Raw genomic sequence first — 21569 nt, 5'->3', positions numbered from 1 at the left:
GGTTCCCAAGCTTGATACAAACATTCAATTAACTCTGCTGTTTCGTGTTAGACTTCTTGGTATAACAATTTTAGTGTTTTTAAGGGTCACTGTCAAGTTTCTGTGCATGTATCTTGAAGGAATGACATTTCAAAGTTGTCAAAAACCTGGAGTTAAATATGTTGGGGTTTTTTTTGTTGGTTTGTTGTTTTGTTTTTTTTTTAATCCATGAGAGACTCTGGACAGTTACAAGTGTGTTTCTAGTTCAGATAAAACTTGTAAATGTTGTACACTTCAGCTGAGGACATGACATATTCAGGCCTTTCTGCCTTTGCACAGGGGGTAGTACATGTAGGGTGAGGTCTTTAGGACTTTTATTTATTTACAAATTGCAAATAAATAAAACTTATAACTCTCATTTGCTTCATTCCTTCTCTTGTGCTTTCAAACAATGGCCTCTCCAAATCGGCCAATAAACAACCATCAGTGTTGACCCCTGAAAAATATATATTTTGATGCCTTAGCATTTTTGGTATGGTGGTGGTTCTGCATTTATGTAATTGCAGGCAGTTTCTTCTGCATTCTGGCTTATTTGCTCCGTAGACATCTTGACCCTTGTCAGGAAAGCCTGAGTGATCTGATGGGTGCCCACCATTTTAGTCTGGCCATAGTGTCACGTTTCTGCATAAACTAATAGAGAACGTTCTTACAAGGCTGATGAGTTAACAGGTTGCCTTAATCACTTCCCATTTATTGTTACCCAGCATATATGCTCATTCATTGATATGGTTCAGCAGTGGTTGTCACAAAGCTTCATTTTATCCTCTATTGGTTTGTATTGAGGTATATTTTCTGGTATGGCTTTTTATGTGTGCTTGCCTTTGAACTGTACTCACTTATTCGATGTATTTTATGTTTAAGATGTCATAGTTCTCATATTATAACCCTCTCTTTTGGAGGAGAACCTGTTCTTGGGGCTGTTAAAATTAAAAGCAAGAAGATCAGACCACTGTTCTATTAGCAACCCAAATTTTGTGAGGGCAGAATGTCCTTTGAATATATTATTGAACATGCAATCAATGGATGAAAGATTCTGATGATCAGCAATTATTTCTGGGGAAAGGAGCATCAGAAGAAGAGTATCCAGAGAGCTCTTACTTGAAACTGATGCATAGAAACTGTCTGGAGCTGTTGCTTTAGTAAATGTAGGAAAAAAAGTCCTCCTTTATGTTACCTGCCTTTTCAAGTAATCATTTGCTATCACCAGAGTGACCTTTTGAAATACCAAAAATAATGATTTCTGTGTTGTGAAATCTATAAGATCTGAAATATTGGGAAAAATTGAAGTTAAAGTTTATTTGTGAAAATATGTTCCAGCAGCTTTAACCTTTTCTTCAGATTTCATAGGAATGATTTATATAGTTGTATATTTTTATGCCACAACCTAGTTTTTCAACCAGGTTGTAAGAAATATCAGAAATGTGATTTTAGTCAGCTGTTCCTTTGACAGCAGCCACCATAAAGTTAATGTAACAAAGTAAGCTGGCGGCTTTTTTTTCCCCAAATGGAAACTTGGTTGAAGTCTCCTTTCAAATTCTATTGCTTGCTCACATGTAGATATTATGTGCATAATGAGGGGTAAAACTGACAGGACATGTCTGTCACCAGAGTAATGAATATCAAATGATCAGTTTGAAGTGAATGAACTGTAAAATATATAATTATCATTCATTGTTCCATACCTTTTGAAATAAAAAGCATGAAATGAAATTTGCAATAAAATGTGTCCCATCTGCAACATTGTAGGACAAAGGCTGATGTGTCATGAGCCAAAATCAGTCTTACTTATTAGCAATTTATAGAAGTACTTGATAATTAAGGATAAAGTGATGAAGCTGGGAAAAATAGTATTTGGTACTTAGATATGAGACTTAACCAATTAACTAAAAAAAAACCCCAAATGTGTAGAAGATGCAATTTCATTTTTCTTCCATCATTCTGTCTTCCATTCAAGGAACAAGTTTTTCTACACTGGCCAAAGCCCTGGGAACTCTCTTTACAGCAGGTAGTAGTAAATTAAGAAATGATCTATTTAATTATCAAGGAATACTAATAAGCAATGAACTGAAGCTTAGCTGTTTTTACGATTAGGCAGACAGAAATGAATGCTGAATGAATTTATAGACATAAGGAGAATATCTCATGCAAGTACTTACGTCAAGCTGTTCTGAGCAATTCATTATTCTAGTATTATATAATACCTTTTTTGGAGGAAAAAAGTGTTGATTACATCCAGTCTTTCAGAGTTTCTCAAAATTAGATGTTTTCTCTGAGATGTGTGTTTTGGTTTTGGTGGAGAAATGTAGCTGAGTTGTCAACTTCTAAATGATATGCATACAAAGGAATTGTGGTGCCTGAGGGCTGGATGTCCTGACTGTCTAACCATTAATTATTTTACTCTTGTTTGTCTGCTTGGTAGTCCTCTGGTATAGTCTGTAACAAAATATAATGTTTTATATCAAGATTCAAAACAGCAGTTTTCCATCATCATTTTATTTTCCTTTATGTGCTTTAGTCCTGTCAGCAGACGTAGTGGCTGGCCCATAACTCATGGGCCACATGTGACTTTCATGGAGTTCATGAGACTTCTGTTCCCAGCGTGCATGTATCATCTGATGAGCAGCAGGGCTGTGCTAGAAAAGGAGGTAGCTAATCTTAATGCCTGTGGTTGGGAAGAAGTGCAAAATAGGAAGCATTGTAGCAGATGTCACTTGGTTGCCATGCAAGTCAGCGAAACATTCTATCCCACAGCAGAGAAAAGGAACATGCTGGCATTGTCATCTCCCATCTGTGACCCAGTCGCAGACCTTCTGTGGTTTTTGATGATGAGGAGGTCTTACCACGTGGTTTTATAGTGTCAGGAAGATTGGTCAGTCTTGCCATAGTTTTTTCTTTACCGTGAAGTCCCCTGTACAGTATGCCACAAGTCTAAAAGCATTTTGGCATTGTCTGAATAGGGCAGAAACACAGACAGGAACTAATCATTTTTGAAGGAGGAAAACCCCAAAAAAGAACCTTTGAGCAACATTTATGTTTGTATCTGAAAGGCTATGCAGAGCCCAGGATGCTGGCTTCAGTTATGTTTAATAACAGAGGGAGAAAAAAAAAAAAAGGTAACCCATACATTCAAGTGATCTCTAGGTTTCTTTCCTGTGTCTGGATATCTCCTTCCTCACTAGTTTATATGATCAGGCTAAAGTGAGAGGGACAATTGTACAGGGAGGTTACTTGGAGTACTGCTGGAGAGCTGTCTTAAATCATTGTGGAAGTTGATAGATTGCTGTCATTCCTAAAGAGGCTGAGATCTAAAAAGCCTCTTGGCGCTGTGGTTGGAGCCATATGGGGACAAGAATGTATTATTCGTTGGTGCAATGTCATGATCCAGCTCTAACTGGAACAGGGCTTAATGCTTGGTAATTCCAATTCCTAATACAGGCAAATTCTGCTGCATTTTCACTCTGAACGTTAACTGTGCTCATTTATGAATTTAAATACATAAATGTGGATATGAGGAGGGAGTATTTGCTAATGTATGTGTTGTATTTTAAAACTAGGCTGTTGGCAAACTAATTTCTATGTAAATAGACTGATATGTTTCAAATCATCTAGAAACTGGGAGATACTCTGAGGAGGTTGAGGGGGAAGAAGGGAAAGAAAAATAAGAGGTCATTTTCAGGAAGTGTAGAAGACAGGTGAGAGAGTTTTGAGGAAAGACTAAACCATTCAAGCAGGATGAGTGATAACTTTATGTTTAAATCTGGTGAAAATGTACTGAGAGAACAAAGATTGCCTTGGAAAAAAATAAAGGCTGCATTGATAATGAAGAGGAGCATGAAAGACAATTAAACATTGTATTATAAAGTCAGAGCTGCTTGTAATCAGAAAAAGTCTTGAAGCTTAAAAAAATATTTATTTTGGGCAGTTCCTAGGTCTAAACTAAGCTGTTAAAAGAAAACAAAAGAACTAGAAAAAATTAAATTGTAGATAGAATATTGCTGAAAAATGCAATGTTGTTATGAAAAGCAGGGTGCCTTTATGCTTGACATACTGATTATATAGCCCATGTAATTATGTGCGTTCTTCTGTCTTGAATAGCTGAAAAACACATAGGTCTTGACTATTAGAATTTCTGGAACACCCACATTCCTATTGATTTTTTTGTGGAGCCAGATTATTATTTGTTTTGGAGTGTGTAGAAGCTTCAGTCGAGGACCACAAACTAATAAGAGGCACTGTATAAAAAAAAGAAGTTGGACCCTGTCCCAAAAAACACTTGTTCTTTAGGAGAAAATAGGCAATCTATAACAAATGACCATCATGGATATAACCCCACTGTAGTGATACCAAACCAGAAGACTCCCTCGTCGTCTTTATCCTCTCTGTGTGTTATTTAACGACATTGCTGCTTTCTCGTCTGATTGAGACAAACACCACCATAAATTAGCATCTGCATTGTGCATTCATGGTAGTAAAAGTTATGTAATCTCTATTTTATTAATGTATGGGATCATGTAATAAATGTCAATATATTAAGGCATATTGTGGAGAGAGGTTTAGGGTGAGAATGGACAGTGAGTTAATATATTTATTTTGAGGTACATTTGGATTTAAGAGGTGTCTGAACACAAAATATGGAAATACTTGCAAATGGACTTAATTCTGTGTTTCTGTAGTGCACTTGTGCTTACACTATAGATAATTATTTTTATACTTAATTGTTTAATCTGTGGATTTTGATACGAGAATATTAGGCAGGATGTCCTAACATGAAACGCTGTGGTTTGTGTGTAACAGGTGTGTACCATCTTACACGTATATGTCTTGCAGTGTAACAGTGATTCTGACATGTGTAGTCCATTAGCGGTTTAACCATAAGCCTAAAATGGTACAAGACATCCAGAGGATACATACTGTAAAGTTTTCTTATGCTCTCAGCCTCTATATTTCTGTGCATGGTCACATCTTTCTCTTAACCTTTCAGCTTCACAAGCCTTTGCTCACATAAATGTGTCTAGAATTTATCAGTATCTCTCAGTTTCTTGCACTCTTCCTGTTTTTCCCTCTTCCCTTAAAGTATTTGAGTTTCTTGGTTTTCATCAGGGAGTAAAGCATCTCTTTTCGATAATGCAATCACTATTTCAAAACCAACATGGCTAATTTGGAAAGAGTGGTGACTATAATAAAGAAAAAGATCCCTAGCCTCTTTCAAGGTAGCCTAGGGCTCCATCTCTGTAGGTTAAGTAAAGGACAGGTAATTTGAAACAATACCTGTCCTTTACATAATCAGGTTCTCTCTACTGGAATATCTTTCATCCTCTGCTGTATGGAAATCTGTAATTTTGAACAAATAATGGAAAGATGAACATCAATACTTTCTTCTATTTTAGAAAAATAAAATACTTACTCCTTTAAAATCCATGGACGTTAGGATTTAGCTCATTTTCTAAGATTTCCAAATGGGTAGGATTATGTGTAGGAGCATGGGATTTCAGTGAGGTTAAATTTGTGATAACACTTAAGAGTCTGTGCTATCAAAATAGTGTGGCACAAAATTTTATAAAGGTTACAATTTCTTAAGATTTTTTCATTTATTTTAGTCTCATAATCTAATAGTGGGTTTAACTTTGAATTTTTTAAAATACTATTCTCAACTTCAGAGTATTGTTGAAGTTCTTGAGACATAACTGCATAAAATCTGAGTTACTTTAATTTCCATTTTTAGAACTTCAATTTAAGTTACTATGTACAAAGAAAAACTGTTGCTAACCTGAAAAACTAGTACCTTTGAAAATCTGCTCAGCGTATGTTAAAATGCCTAGTCTTCTGTAATAGTTACAATGTTCATTTTAGAGATGTCGTAATTGAGACCACTCATAGGAAGAAATGCCAGCAATTGGAATTCCTTGGTTTTTATATTTCAGGCAATCAGAGAGGCATTATACATGCAAATTTGTTCTTTACACACCCTGCAGAACCATAACTCCTCAGTGAGGTCTGTCTTTGGTGCTGTTAGGGGATTACACTTGCTTTTCTGCATAATTATTTAAAATTTTTTTGTTTCCTATGGCAACACACTGTATAGTTAAAAAAGTTTACTAGTGATCTGTATGTTCCGCAGCATTGCTTTAAATATCTGGATTATTAACAAGATATTGATATCCAGTCCAAGAAACAACTGTGCTGGAATCCCTGTTCAGATAGTATCATCTGACAAAACTCTTCAGAGGACATTCCTTTATTGTTTATTTAAGGAATAAGGACTAGAGTCAGGTTTACTTAAAATGTGTGCTGTAAACTCTCATAATAGAAAAGTAGATCCATATTCTGAACAGCTTTCAGTCCAAACAAAAAAAAAAGGAAAGCATGTAAGAATGGAGCAGCTTCATATAATGAACATGGAGTTATTAAATATTGAAGAAAGTTAGATGAAATGATAGAGGAGTTAAATATTGTGAATCTCAAGTTTTAATGTATTTTTTAAATGAAATTGAGGCTGCTCATAAGAAATTTGTGTTGAATTAAAGGTAAGCATTGGTAAGCCAGATAAATGTTTTTTGACTACAATTAAATACAACGGAAGACAATCTTGTTTGTTTATGATCTTTTAGCTGTATAGACTTTCATGTATGAGAACTTACTCAGATGTGTGCTGTTGAAGTTCCCATAGCTAGTTGTGGGACAGTCTCAGCATCTAATTCCAATTTTGTTCCTTTATATATAGTACACAGGCAGCTTCCTGGTCTGAACATTGAGGCATATAGGCTGTGGTGGTTCAGAATTCAGTTTTGCATTCTCTGTAGTCTATTTGTTATGATAAATATCAATAGATAAATTTATAAGGACTAGACATCTTAATCAAGGAGAGGAAATCTCTTTTGTATTAATAAAAATAACTTGTGAGCTTAGAGGCAGTTTAAGGCACAGAGAGCACAGCTATGTGGTCCATTACGTAAAAGATGACAGTGAGGCGCAGTGTAAAGGTTTATTCCTTATATGCATGTGTAAATTCAAAATGTACTTCTCAGAAATAAGATCAAAAGGTCAAAAGCTGCTAAAAGTTTTACATATCAATAGTGTGAGTAGAGTTTTATGAAATTGTAGCTAGACTGTTTTTCCTCAACAGTGCAGGTTTGTGTTGACGAAAGCATTTAGTAAGTTCCTGTTAAATGTTTAATATTGATTTGGTCAGTATTAAAAATATCCATCCTCCACTCCAAAAATCCCATTTTTTCATGATCAAGCGTATTTATAGCTATATAAACTTCTAAGCATGTCAGAATAAATACAGAGTATGTTCTTTTACTTTTAGAATAAATTTGGCTATTTAGAAATTGCCAATAAATTACTGCCTAATATTATGAAGTCCCTTAGACAAGGCACTTGATGCTTTTGGTCAAATAAACTTGTAACAAGAATGAGCTACCAGCAAAGGAGTGCTCCACCTCAAATTTTCCCCTTTTTTAAACGTAAGAACAAATTTGGCTAATGGGAAGTGTCATTATTGAAAGGCCTTCTCTTGAGGGCCAGAAAATGTGCTTATGGCAGAAGACTTTCTTGTGCGGTCTATTTTGTGCAAGACAGGTTTTTGTTGTGCAGTGTGATCAGACCAATGCCAACTTATCTGTAGGATCTCCACTGAGTAATTTAATGTTGCTGAGATGCACTGCTTATAAAGTATTTTTTTTAAATCTAAAAACATTAAAATGTTCTCCAAAGAGTTCACATCTCGTAATCACATATCATAAATCATATAAATTCTGCTTTAACTGAACTTAGTGTCAAAACTCACATTGCCTTAATTGGAGCAGGTATTTCACATTATTGTTTTGTGTAAAAGTACATAAAACGTTATGATTTAAAGTTATCTATTTAAAAGTAAACCCGGAACAAAGCTACTAGTGTTTCAGTAATTCAAGCAATGACATCACATGGAGAAGTAAGCATGTGGGGCAGAAGAATAAACTTCTTCTTTACAATTCGTATTTGACAGAATGTATAAAATGTGGTTTATATGTGAAGGTTTTGGGAAAGTTTTCAGTCTCGTTTTTATGTAGGGAAACACAGCATTCTATTTTCTGCTGATATAGCCACTCAATGTTTTTTTCCTAATGCTGAGAAAGAGTTAATCCTGTAAAATGCAAACATTTATTTACTACTTCTACTTCCCAGCCATTTTCAGTTTCCACTTCTATTTCTTTTTCCTCAAAATGCATTTATCCATATCCTGTTTTCTCTGCCTTCCAGAGGAAGACTTTAATTCTTTACCAAACTCCTAATCCTTATTTCTTTAGTGACCTAAGCCCCCAAATCTGCCTATCTTCTAACCTCTTTGTTCTTAGCTGCTACTCTGTGAGATTTTAGATTTCATTCCTTCCTTTGGTTTCTAGCCCTGCCCATTGTGGAGCAGGCAATGCAGGAAATCCAGGTCTGCATCTCTAGTTGTATCTTGGAGGAATTAAGGTCTGCTATGTTGTAAGGTTACATGTGCACATACAGTCACGTATATGAACTATGCAACTTGCTTGTTGAAAACACAATCTTTGAAATATTCCAGTTATCAGTAACTACAATTACCGGAGACTAGCAAATTTCTGTTAAGGACGTGAGTTTTCAAAATTTCTGGCTTGATCACGTAAGAGTTAACATGGCACAAGCCACATTTATGAATCAAAATCATCTTCTGACCTCTCCGTCTTCCCCTTTAAAGTTCCTACTTCTTGATCCAAAGCCCAGGGCTGTTAAAACTATCCAGAGAAAAGGCCACTGGATTTCGACAATGGTCAAATTTTCTTTTTCAGTAGCCTTTTTCTCTGAAATACTTGATACAGTGAGCTAGAGCTCGGGCCCTTGCTGACTCCACAAGTCTTACTGTGGCATTTACCTAGCTAAGTATCACCCCAAAGGAGGATCGGACTGTGAAACCAATGGCATCCAGATCTGGGGATGAGGTGTTTTCAGTCATAATGGTCATGCATTGCAGATGTTGGTATGTCATCTGCATCATTGGGATTTTTATGTTATGTAGTATCCTCCTAGTAGGGCATCAGAAGCACCCTCTTTCTTTGCTGTGCAAGATAAGGACTTATTGCTTGTAGTGCAGACTGCATAAGGTATGAGGTTTGGTCCCTTACATTCAGCAGAAGTTAATGGGATTTCATGCATATGTTTAAAGGCTTCCTAAGCATCCTCAGGTTGGCTGTTTTTTAGAGGAAGGCCTTTGACACTTAGAAAGACAGGATTCCAACAAGTTGAGCTGAGGCTTATTGAAGTTAGCAGATAAAAGGACTTGGAGCTGAATTAAGTGGTAAGAAAGCCTAAATATTCTACTGATTTTAATGGAATCAACAACCTCTTTAAGCTAGAGGTAGTGATGAGAGAACATATTATCAGTACCTTTAAATGGAATATAGATCCATTATGCTATTTCAGAAGAAAAGAAAGTAAACATTTGCATTCATAAAGCAATTCTTAATCCTTATAAATTGCTACCTCAAGTTTCTACTTCCTAAAGTTTAGAAATCAGCAGTTAAATCAGCTAAACAGTATTGACTCTGCCCTAGTGTCAGTAGTTACAGCTTCTCATACTTACTTTTTTTTTCTTTCATAGTTCTTTTATAAGGTGTTATTTTTTGATCGGTGACATTTTCTAAGTATTTTAATTTAGAAACCATCTGAATTTTGGAAATACCATTGTAGTATATTCCTTGTACACATGCTGCCTTCCATCTGCTCCCCCCACCCCAAATAAGTGTCTATATTGAGTTATAGAAAAGATGATGTTTTTCCCCATAAGATGATGTCCTCATGCATTTTGTCTATATTGTGGTCCAGTTATAATAATACTTCTGCACTGACAAATTGCAGCTCTGTTCATGGGCATGGAGACTTGGAAGATTTAATTTACAGAGTATGATTGCCTTCAGAAAGCCCTGTGCATGTCCTGCAGTCTGATAAAGCAGGCAATCGTCTTTTATTGTTGTAGATGTTACAGACACAGAGTTTTGTGTACCTATAGCCATACTCGTAGTAAAAGGCTTTTTGGTAGATTGCCGAAGAGCTTGGGAGGGAGGTGCTTGATATTTTCTTTTCCTGCTGCTGATGTATCACTGCCTTGTCTGTGGTTTTGTTCTCTGTTTCTGCTGCAGATCTTCCCATGGGCCATTCGGTGCAGGTATAAATGCTCAGATGCAATCATAGTTTGTAGGGGAAGTTGGCGTGAGGGGCTGGTTGTTTTTCTTACCGTGTATCAGGTGGCAAGTAGCAGGGTGGGTTTTTGAGCATGCCGTCTGGAAGGGGTTAAAACCCAGGGAACTGTGCAGAGGATGGGGAAAAGGCACCAAAGTAGAATGTAGGAGTTTGGCATATTTTTGGGGTTCTAAACTTCTTCCGGCCTTTGTATTCATTTTACTAAACTTTGGAGCTTGTCATTGAACGGACTTTCAAGACAACATTCCTGGGGGCATGGGATTTTGTGCAGATTCTACAGAATGAGTTTGTTTTCCTTTTGCCTCTTTCTTCATTGTTTTACATGCCAAGTGCATTTGCAGATGGAACAGAGTTGGCAGTTTTCTAGCAAGATGGTTTAATTACATCCAAAGGCTTATGATCACAAGCTCTGGTAGGACAGACTGTGAAAGTGCAGTGTAAACAGTGCATACAAATTTTAATGAATTGACCTCTAACTGTAATAAAAGAAAAAGATTAATTACCTTGTCCTCGATGCTACAAATTATTTACATTATGATTTTATATGGATGACTAATAAATTATAGGAAGGGAGGCAAACAACCCACAGCATTGGTATATTTCATCTGTGCATCTTAACTAACTGTGTGTTTGGATTCATGAAAGCATTGTACTGATTTCAGCTTTTACCCAGCTAGACAAATGCAAGGGAAAGGTAAATGATAAATGCTTTCAGAGATGATGTTTTGTAAAAAAGACAAAACCATATTTTTTTCTTTTTTTTTCAGTTTTAGAGTTCATATGTGTGCTACAGCTGAATACACCTTAAGAGGGAAAAGAATTTTCTGTGTAGCTTATCTGCTGAGTATCCAGCTTGTTTGCTTTTTTTAAGTTTAGCTTGCTATATACTACACTGATCTCGCAGTTCCTGAAACTTTCACATACAAATGTGTACACAAATTTCTTCCATCATCTTTAGCAAATGCAAATCAAAAAGTGTAGTTTGCCTATCACCTTCTTTTATAGAATGCTGCTAATTGTAAGCACTACTGAGAAACACAAAAATATTTTTAACCATCAATGCCTCTTCCATTTTAAAGATAAAATAAAAAGGTCCCATCTTATTTTAAAGTTTATAAAAATTCCAAAAATGTACATGTTAATCTTCAAGCTATTCTAATAAAGACCATATATAACGGGAATTACATAATTTCTTAAATAATGTGATTTTTTTTTTTTAATTTAAACATACAGTTTCATATAGCCAAAAGTAGACACCATGGGTAAAATTTTTTTGTTCTGGTGTTTAAATAAATGCAGTGTGGCTTTATTGTGTCTGTGGCTACTTGACCTACAGTTTGACTGGTTTTGATGTAACTGAGAAAAGAATGCAACTTTAGCAGTTTGCGGGGCATTTTGAACTAAATGTGGATCGAAAGGAAAAGCATAACTGTGTCTATTTACATTAAGATATTTTGGTTCTAAGAAATTACATTAAAAAAAGTGACTTTTTTCGGATGTGGCTTTGGATACCTGTTGAAAAGGTAAAGCTCATAAAAAAATCTACTCAGCTTGTGGCATTTCTGTAATTTTCTGCCAATATTCTATATATGTTGTCTAAAGGACAAATTATTCCCCTAAACTTAAGTAGAGCCTGAATCTGGATGCCTGTTAGTCTACCACAAACATATCAAATTATTTTTTCTAGAGTAATAAAAATTATTATTTGAAGGTCAGGGCTAGAAAAATGCAAGGTAAAAGGAAATATTGCTTAAGTTACAGGAAGTCATGTTTTGAGGTGCAGGTCCTGCTCTAAGGAAGAGGAATTAGTAAGTGGCTGAGTTGCAGGTGATGTTTTTTTTCTTCAATACATTAATATTATGAAAGTAGAGAGAGTAGATAAGGGAGGAAAAAATTCATGCTCATAAAGTGGGCACAGATAGAAAAATATGTAATTTGTATTTAAAAATATGTACATCTCAAATATATTGAAATATTGGAATCAGTAGCTAGAATGAGACAGGATGAAACACTTAATTTTTAAAATTCTACCTGTTTTAAAGATTCTGCATATAGATAGGAGAATATCAGAGGTTGAGAGGTGTGTTGATCTGTGGATAACACTGATTTGAACCAGTCTAACATGTTGCAGCTGCCCTTTTGTCTTGGAGGAAGAAATGTAAAATATTCATTAATCAAGTTATATCTGAAGGTGCTTTTTTTAGAATCCTATGAAAGCCTATATAGTGGGGTATGCATTTAGTAAGAGTTTCTATGTTAACATTTTACAACCTTTAGCAGAGAAAATATAACCCCCCAACCAGAACACCAGCTACTAATCTCAGTGTTATAGATTTCTTATTTTAAAACAAGTATCCAAAACAGTGTAAAAGGATGAATAATTTTAATGATGTGAAAATATTTCAAATGTATAGATCTTCTGATGCAAAAGAATTGTTTTGTACTCGCAGAGAGTGTGGATGATTTCCATTATTTTTAAAATTTGTACACCACTGGTTACACAAAGCTTGTATAGTCATATTTTTTCCTTTGGAATGTGCCTCATAAGAGCTTGCAAATAATTTGACCTTTTATTGTATTTTGCTCTTGTTTTGTTGTTCCTTTCTTCTTCCTAATACCAGTCTCCAAGGTCTAGGGCTAAATTGTAGAACTTGTTCCTAATGGACCTTGTTCTCTTCCCACCCCGACATAATTTAAGGAATTATGTTGCTGTCACTCATTTGACTATTGTTATTGCTCATGGGACACTGATGGCAAAAACATAAAGCTTGTAAAATTGTAGTCACTGAATACCGAGGCTGTTTCTTAAGCAAAAGTGTTATCAAAACTATTCTGTAGAATCTATTGTAGGATTTTTGGGGGTTTTGTTTTTTTTGGTGGGTTTTTTTCTTTTATGAGAGCTCAGACAATTAACAGAACCAGAATGAAGGAAAAGCTGGCTTTCGTGCTTTCGGTTTCATAAGGAGTTCCCTTTTCACACAAATTCCTATTTACTGGTTCATTATTGTTAAATTGAATCTGCCTCCAATCAAGAGACCATCTCTTATTCTGTACAACATGTGTCAATCAAAGCCTTTGAGTCATATCAGAGTACAAGTGGAGCATATTTATGTGTTTGGATGCTGAGGCAATTCACGTATTCAAATAACAGATACAGAATACTTCAGCTGCCCTGCAAACTGGAATCCCAAATGCCATACAAAGCTCTGAAATTGCATCCATCACTTCTCATATTTCAACATTGACAAGACTTTTGGCCTTCATCCCATTACATAAACTCGCCAATCTCTCCTCTGGCTGTACAGTCATTACAAGACGAAGAGATTTGAGTCCTCTGTTTTCCATTTCACCTTTCCCTGACGCAGCCCCAGTTTAATCTTCCCATTGCTTAGTTATTGCAAAAAAGGGCAAAAATGGGCCAAAACACTGTGAAAATAAGTAAGCTTTTCTCTGAAATAATATATATTGCAATATATAACTGAACTCAAAGTTCTCATATTAACAGTTAGAATATAAAATAATTCAGCTTTAAAAGGACCTCAGATTATTCTTCCTGACTCCACAATTCTCTAACAATTGGACACAGAAACAAGAGGGAAAAAGAGTGAATTTCAGTTTACCATAAATATATTTGTTTGCTTTTTCCAAGTAAACTGAACAAAATAATTTGTTAATTGCCCAGCTCCTCTGCTGTGGCCAGAGCCCTCTCTATTGTCTTGGTGTTTATTGCTACTTTCTTCACATAGAAGAAACTATGTGGGAGAAACTTGAAGCTCATTTTTGTCTGTGGGTTTTATAGAAGACAAGGTAGGAAAGAGTTTAGGGTTGTGTGTGTGGGGGGGTTTGCTTGTTTGTTTGTTTTTACAGGGGGATTATTTTAAAAATCCCATCTGGTTCAATTTGACTTTGCTTCAAGTGTCAACGCTCCATCTTTGAGGTGATTTTTGTTACCTCACTAGATGTTTTCATCAGCATCTGCTACACACAACTAAATAATATGTAAAAAATTACCTTACATCTGGACTTTGTGAAAACGTGATAGATAGTCGTTAGTGCAGTGTTCCCTTGTGCCTGAGGTAGTACATTCTTCAAATTGCAATTTGTTTAGGTTAACACCATTGTGTTGCTTACATAGGAGTTCCAAAAACATAACTTTCAGATTGTGACTGTGGGAGTAAAATGCTATTTATAAGCATAGTAAAGCTAAGCCTCTCAGAAAATAAAAAGGAAGAGGAAAATGTTTTTTCATACTGTCCAATAAATAGGAGATGGTTAGTGAGAGGGACGCACGTTGAAAGAGTTCAGGAGTAAGAGAATCTGATGATACATGGTGTTTCCCCTACTTTTAAAGTGTTTTTTTATGTAATGACTGTAATTCAAGACCAGATAGTCTGATGTTCAACAGCTGTATTTGGATAGATTTTTCAGAAAAACTTCCAATCCTATTTAAGCATAACTAAAGCTGGTTGAGCAGAAAAGAGGTGGCAACTTTTAGCAAAGTGATTAAAATGTAGAAGTTTATTTCTTGTTTACAATGTACAGAATACAAAAGTCATTATAGATATTTTTCCACAAATGTGAAGCGAGAAGTTGACCAAGAGTCCGAGGTTCTCACCTGCCCTTCTGTCTGCCTTTGTGTCTTGTCAAAGGTTGTATTTCTGTGGATGTCCTTTCTCCTGCATTAGAGTTTTGCAAGTGAAAGCAATTCCGTCAAAAGTGTCTGACCTTAATTATGTCTGACAGTTAGGAACACGTTAAAAATATTTTGAAAATCGGCTTTTATTTTGGTGTCTTAATTGGAGGGATTTCTGTAAGTGTTGGTTTTCTCATCAATGAATTGCTGTACAATATGCATGTAATTTTGTTTCAATATTTGAATGTTTATAAAGTACTTTGGGATCTCGTCAGTGACTTTTGACTAATAAAATTAATATTGGATGTATGTTAAATAATTTCTCTTTAAAGATAAAATGAGCTAAATGGATGTAAAACACAAATCAAATTAATTAGGCATACTATTTCTTTTCTAGTGAACAAACACAAGCCCTGGATTGAGACATCGTACCACGGAATCATAACTGAAAACAATGACACTGTAATTTTGGATCCTCCCCTTGTTGCTTTGGATAAAGATGCACCTGTTCCCTTTGCAGGTAGGAATATACATTAACAGCAGCATTTGAGCTAATGGATTGCATTATGAAGTTATTAGCATTTGTAAGGAATGAATTTGTGGTGCAAAGATAATGTAATCTGAAGGACATGTTTAGAGGCTGTATCTGAGTACTCAGGGCTTGACCATTGGCCCATAGACCTTGAAATGAGGTGTCTTTTACAGTGAATGTGTCTGCTTCTGTGAAGCAGAAGTGATTATAAACAGCATAATGCAGCAGGCTTCCACCAGCAACATATTTTTTAATGAAAACACAAGAATTATATAATTAAATTTGAATTTGCTTTTATAGAAATGAATCATTACAATTGCCTAAAGTAATAATACATAGTTAATTTTGTTTAGTAATAACAGACCCTGCTTTCTCTCTTCCTATTTGCTTCCTGGCCCAAACCTGGCTACAGACAAACTATGTGACAAATATTTAAAGCTGCTTAAATTTATGTAACTGTGTTACTACTTTATAACTGTCAAGACTTGGACAGAACATTTAATGGAGACTTTGAAGTTTTTTGCTCAGATTGCTGAATGATAGATGTATGTCATATAGAAGTTTTTACTTGTATTACGTCTATTTTTCTTTACACTTATTCTGTCATATTATGAGTTCCTTAAGCAGAAAATAGTACTTTTGCATGTCAAGCAAGTTTTCTCTTAAATTCCCTGTTACATTAAAAATATTTTTTGAAGAAAAGGGAGAATTTTAAGGCTTGATCGCTGTTCTGAAGATCCTAAAAATATGCAGTTGTTAAAAAGATTACATTGCTTAAGAATGTTCATCTTTTATGAGGAAAGGAACTAGTGAAGATGAGTATCCTTGTTCTTTGGAATACAGTAGTGTTCAGTAAGCAGTAAGTCAAAGTACTTGGTCCAAACAACATTTTACAGCATCATGTAAGAATTGCTATTAACCATTTTCCCCAAAAGCATATATTGGCATAAACTCATACCCTGCAAAACAGCGATTCACAAATGTTTTTTTTATATATTGAACACTATTTTAATGTCAAGATTGGTTTGTCACTCATGGTGCTCCATAATTCTTGGTTGCACAGAACACTTTTCTTCCTTAACCATATATGTACTGGGGACGTTCAGTGGAGGGGACTTAGGTAAATTTAGTCAGAGCTAAAAGCCTGAAATAGCAGATACGTTAGCATATACAGATGGATACAGCAACCTCAGCATGGAACACTTTTGTCTGCTAATCAGTTCCTGTGAAACTGAGTTACTTGCTAATGGAGGCAGAATCAGTGTCCATTCAGAGATAAGTAGACAGCCTCTAACTGGGAGGTACTAATTATGATCAGAGCAGGAGTACTTCGTACAAAGATGCTCAGGATAAGGTGTCCTGTCTCAGTTACTAGTTTTTGAAGCAAAGGAAATAGTACTTGTTTCCAAATTATTTTTTTTATGCATTCATTGAGAAGAAACTGTATATTAAAACAAACAAAAAGTGGAATGAGACTTTGAATGATACACAGTTATCCATAACGTATTTGAATACACTTTTTTCTTATGATGGTAACTTTCACATACATGTGCAATTCATTCTTCCAAATGTTTGTGGAAAACAGTAATGTAAACTTAGATGAAATCCTTGCTAAACTAAACCTATCTGTGAAATCTTCAAGTACAGGTATTTAGGAATGAAGATTGATTCCTACTGAAAAGATGCCTTTTTCATTTTGGGGGCATTTTTCTGTTTCTATGAATGTTCCGTCTCATATTTGCTTCTTTTACTTGCATTCCCTTGGGATCCTTACAGCAATGTTAATCATGTGCGGCTTCCACTGATACTTTTACAAACTCTTTGCTGACTGGGGATTTGCTAGCCCTGATGATTTTCTTTGGTTTTTACACTGGGACAATTGACACGTTTTTAATGAATTAGTGATTTACTCTTCTTGTAGAAAATCATCCTTTGAAATACTGAGCTTGCACAGACAGACTGGCTTTTGTGATATGGTTTACATTAGACAGTTTTAATTTAGTTTCTTCATTTATTGATTTGAATTATTTATTTTTTAAGAAGTATTATGGGGTCTGGGAGGGAAAACACTTGGTGTGTATTCCCTGATATTAATAGTTCATTTCCAGGTAATATCGTACATTTGGCCTCATGTTCTGCAATCCAGATGTAGTATTATAATACTAATTGAACCCTTAATTCCCTTGAAGGGTCTGGATTGCCTACGTATTTCTCTATGTACTTCTTTTTAAGAGTCTTGCTTTTTTAAATTGTTGGAGTAACTTATTTCTGTTTTAAATTTCTGCTTTAATATGTAATTTTATTTGGCTTCATAATATCATTAGTTTTATTACAGGTCTTTATGGAAAATTCAATCTGTGTAATGTATTTAGTAGGAGAAAACTGAAAATAGATAAAGCTACAACATTAACAATATTCAGTAGCTGTATATTTAATGGAATTGTAATGTGGAATTTCTTCTATGGCCATACTTTGTATAAGTGTGGAAAACTTATTCTGCAGTATAATACATGAGTCTTCAATTGTACCAGAGAATCAGAGCTCCAACAGTTCCTTTTCTATCACCCTGTTAATATTTTCAGTATTTTGTCCAACTATTGCAGGAAAAAAAATTAAATTTATAGTATTTTGAAAGATTTACTATGATTTTTTTTTTTTTTTTAAATGAGCCCAGATTCAAAAGTATATCAGGGCAGTTTCTGACCTGTGCTTAGATATCTACGTAGATCTTCTTGAACAAGCTATATTAAGACTAAATGTATGTGGTTTCTTCCTCTGGAACTACAGCCACTGCAATAGTTTACCAGCAGATTCTTGGCTGTTCCATCAGTATTTATGTTAGCTTATAGAAGCTGACATTTTTTTTCAATACTATCAGTGTGTATTTGACTTGAAAAAAAAAAACAACCCAAAAACCCAAATAACAAAAGAACTCTTCCAAAAAACCAAAACAAAAATGAAACCCCAAACCAAACAAAAAAGCCCCAACGCAGCTGCTATATATCCTTTCAGTTTTCATATGGGCATAAGACCCATAGAAACAAAACTGAACTAACAACAGAAAGAAAACTCTCGTTAACCACCGGGTGGATGTTCCTAGGGAATGTCTGTATAGCGTTACGCGGACAGTGTAATCTTTCTATTTTTCTTAATTTCTTCTTTTTTAAGTGCTCATCTTCCATCAGTAACATACTGAGGAAAATTTACAGGGTTTATCATTGAAAGGGGTGACTGGTCACGATAGGTGACATGCATATTTATTTCATACATTTATTTACTAATTTATACCTATTTATTCTGTATTTATTCCTATATTTTGCTAGTGAGGATGTAGTCCTTTTGGAACCATGCTTAACTTGTGGAAGTAAGGGTAGGTAGTCCTTATGTTTATGGCCAAGGTGAGGAGAGCTTCAGAAAGGAGGTGCATAGTGTCAAGCCAGAAAGTACGTCATGTCAAAACGAGTGTGCTGGGGCCATGCATTGGAGACTATAAACCTCACTGAGCTTTTGTCTCCAATTGTCTTCATTATGCTTTATAAAACAAAGTTAGTGTTGAGGTCTGAGATATCTGTAGATAGGCTAGCGCTGTGGTCTCTAGGATTATAATGATGGCAAGACGTGCACTACCAATAGCAGGTAACAGCAGATAATGAGGTTGCACTGTTCTTTCCATACAGGAAAGCACAGGTCTGCTGTACAGCCCTGGCTTAAAGAAACCAGGAAGGGCTGTTTGTACCCACTCACTGTAAAAGCTCTGAGTTCAGCAGAAGGAGCCTGGAAGTGGTGCAGGTTTTCCAGCTCTGAGCTGTGTATTATCAGGGATGCTTTGAGCAATGTACAGCCTTGCCCCAATAAATCACCCTGGTGCACATGTAGTTTATGCATTTAATATTTTTCACCTGAGCAAATAATCTTTCACTGATAACTACTTTGTGACTAGGCACAAAAGCAGAACTAAACTATTAAGACACATTTGATACTCTTCAATGATTCCTATCTGTCCCCAGTACTTTGGTTTGTTTTCTATACCCATGTTTCTCATGTTCTCTTTTTTTTTGAGTTTAAATGTTAGTTGTGGCATAGACCCTCCCCTAAACTAAAACCAGTATTTTTGTTTACCCTTCTGGAAACTTTAACATTGTTCCTAATACCTGTGCCTTTTTTCTTCCAATGGCTACTAATGTAAGTGTTTTATTAACTGTCTTGTCAACCCCTTCTAGTAGTACACACATGTGGTGCACATCAAACCCCTATTCATGGAGTGGTCACAAGAGAAAATGACCATAATCAGCACTGTTTTTCTCACCTCTGTCTAATATTTAAAATCAAGTGTGATGAGAGGAGAAAAAGGAATCTTTTGTGCAGTTCCTCTCTCACCAGGTCTGTGTTTCCAGGGAGGACTAATGGGAGACTAACAGGACTAAATGTGCCTGTGAAAATGCTGGCTGTCAAATGTGATCAGCCTATTTCATAACTGGAGCATGAAGACTTTCACAAGATTGCAATGAATGGTCTTTGGTGTCTCTTTATCTTATGTATTTATTGTGAATTGTGTAATAATTGGACTACATGTAAAATCATGGTTCTTAAAATTATCACGGTATGAACGTATTCACTCTCTTTTTTTCAGGCAATTACATTTTTTCAGACCCCTAGTTGGAAGGAAATCTTGAAAATACCATCATGAGCGGTTAAGTGCCAGAAGTAATAAGAGTAGGTTTCTAAACTTTGCGTTTTCGAGTCCTGACCTGAAAGGGATTTTCACACACTGGTACTGAGATACAACTGATCTTTGAAATAACTAGGCTCACTACAGCAGCCTGGAGCCTTTTACAGGGTATCAGAGAGAAAAAAAACAAACTTAAACTCAACCCCCCTAAAACCATGAAGAACAGTATTGTGTGGATGCAGTATGGGCTTACTTATTATCTCATATAGGGAAATCCATTGGAGGAATCTCACTTTATAAAAATATAACAGAATCCACCCAAAAGATGAAACGTAACTTCAATTAGACTTGCACCAACCTGCAGGGTTAGCCATACAACAGTCAGCTATCACATGCTGGTTATGAGGCTGGAAATCACTTCAAGGATTGACTTTCAGGCCTAGGGGTGGTTGGGCTAGAAACAAGGTGAGATAAACAATGTTCTGTTTCTGCGATGGCAAGAAACCCTCACAAAATGCTGTAGGATTTTGGAAGGCTATTTGGAAAGGACACCTGTCTGCATTTTAATTACAGCAATTCAGTTTTATCAGCAATGTTGCACAAAAATGGATCTGAAAGGAACTTCAGGATGTCTACAGTCCATCCTCCTGCCCAAGGCAGGACATGTTATGCCTGTGTCATTCCTGATAAATAGTTTTCTGTCCTAATCTTAAAGATCTATAGTGACAAAGATGCAACGGCTTCCCTGGGCAATCTATTCCACGCTTCACCATGCTCACTGTTTTTCATTGTGCTTAATCTGAACTTTCTGTAATGCAGTTTTAGCCCATTAGTTTTTGTCCTATCCACCATGGCTAGGCAGAGCAGATTATTCCCGTGGTTTGTTTGTTTTTGGGTTTTTTTTTGGGGGGGGGTTGTTTTTTTTTTTTTTTCAACAACAGCCTTTTATGTTGCTCTCTAAAAATACTTTGAGCATCTTAAACAGCACGGGGGTGGGGGGTGCTTCTGCTGTCCATTGTGTTACTGATACAGAGGTGAAGCAGAGAAATAGGAGGTAACTTTCAGAACAATGAGATGATGAATGCCCTTTTCACCTCGAAAGTGAAGAGCCTAACTCTTTACTGTGTCACCATTACTAGGCTGACACACTTGCATTTGAGTGCAATGTGTCGCACCAAGGTTAAGCTGGATAGTTTTACCACAGTGAGCTGGGCCCATTAAGTCTTAAGCTGCTTTTATGCTCCTGATAGATATACAGATAGCCTTTTTCAAAAAGGTCAGCTGTGTGTCTTCCTGGCTCCACAGACAGGTACTCTGTATCTCAGAAGCAGTTGCAAATCAGACTTCCTTTGCAGATGGAGTCCCAGTCTCTGACTACATTTTGGTTGTACTAAAACCACTGTAAAGGATAAGGAGACAACAAAACCAACCAAGAAGGATGTCTGAATGTTCTCTAAACTGCAAACTGCACCCACAAGGTCTTTCAAATA

The 21569-nt window shown here is 35.8% G+C and overlaps 1 protein-coding gene across 1 annotated transcript in view; it reads left to right on the top strand.

The window, feature by feature from the left end:
* The first annotated feature begins 15314 nt into the window (after positions 1–15314).
* The window catches only part of CLSTN2 (calsyntenin 2), a 210966-nt gene continuing 204711 nt past the window's right edge, over positions 15315–21569 (top strand). Inside the window, exon 1 of the mRNA XM_068406259.1 lies at positions 15315–15398. The gene's annotated coding sequence lies outside the window, so the exon portion shown is untranslated. The remainder of the gene's footprint in view (positions 15399–21569) is intronic.

The sequence above is a fragment of the Nyctibius grandis genome, chromosome 8, assembly GCF_013368605.1.
Source record: "Nyctibius grandis isolate bNycGra1 chromosome 8, bNycGra1.pri, whole genome shotgun sequence".
NCBI classification, from domain to species: Eukaryota; Metazoa; Chordata; class Aves; order Nyctibiiformes; family Nyctibiidae; genus Nyctibius; species Nyctibius grandis.
Note: the sequence above shows the minus strand (reverse complement) of the source record. Positions and strands in the feature narration are given on the sequence as shown.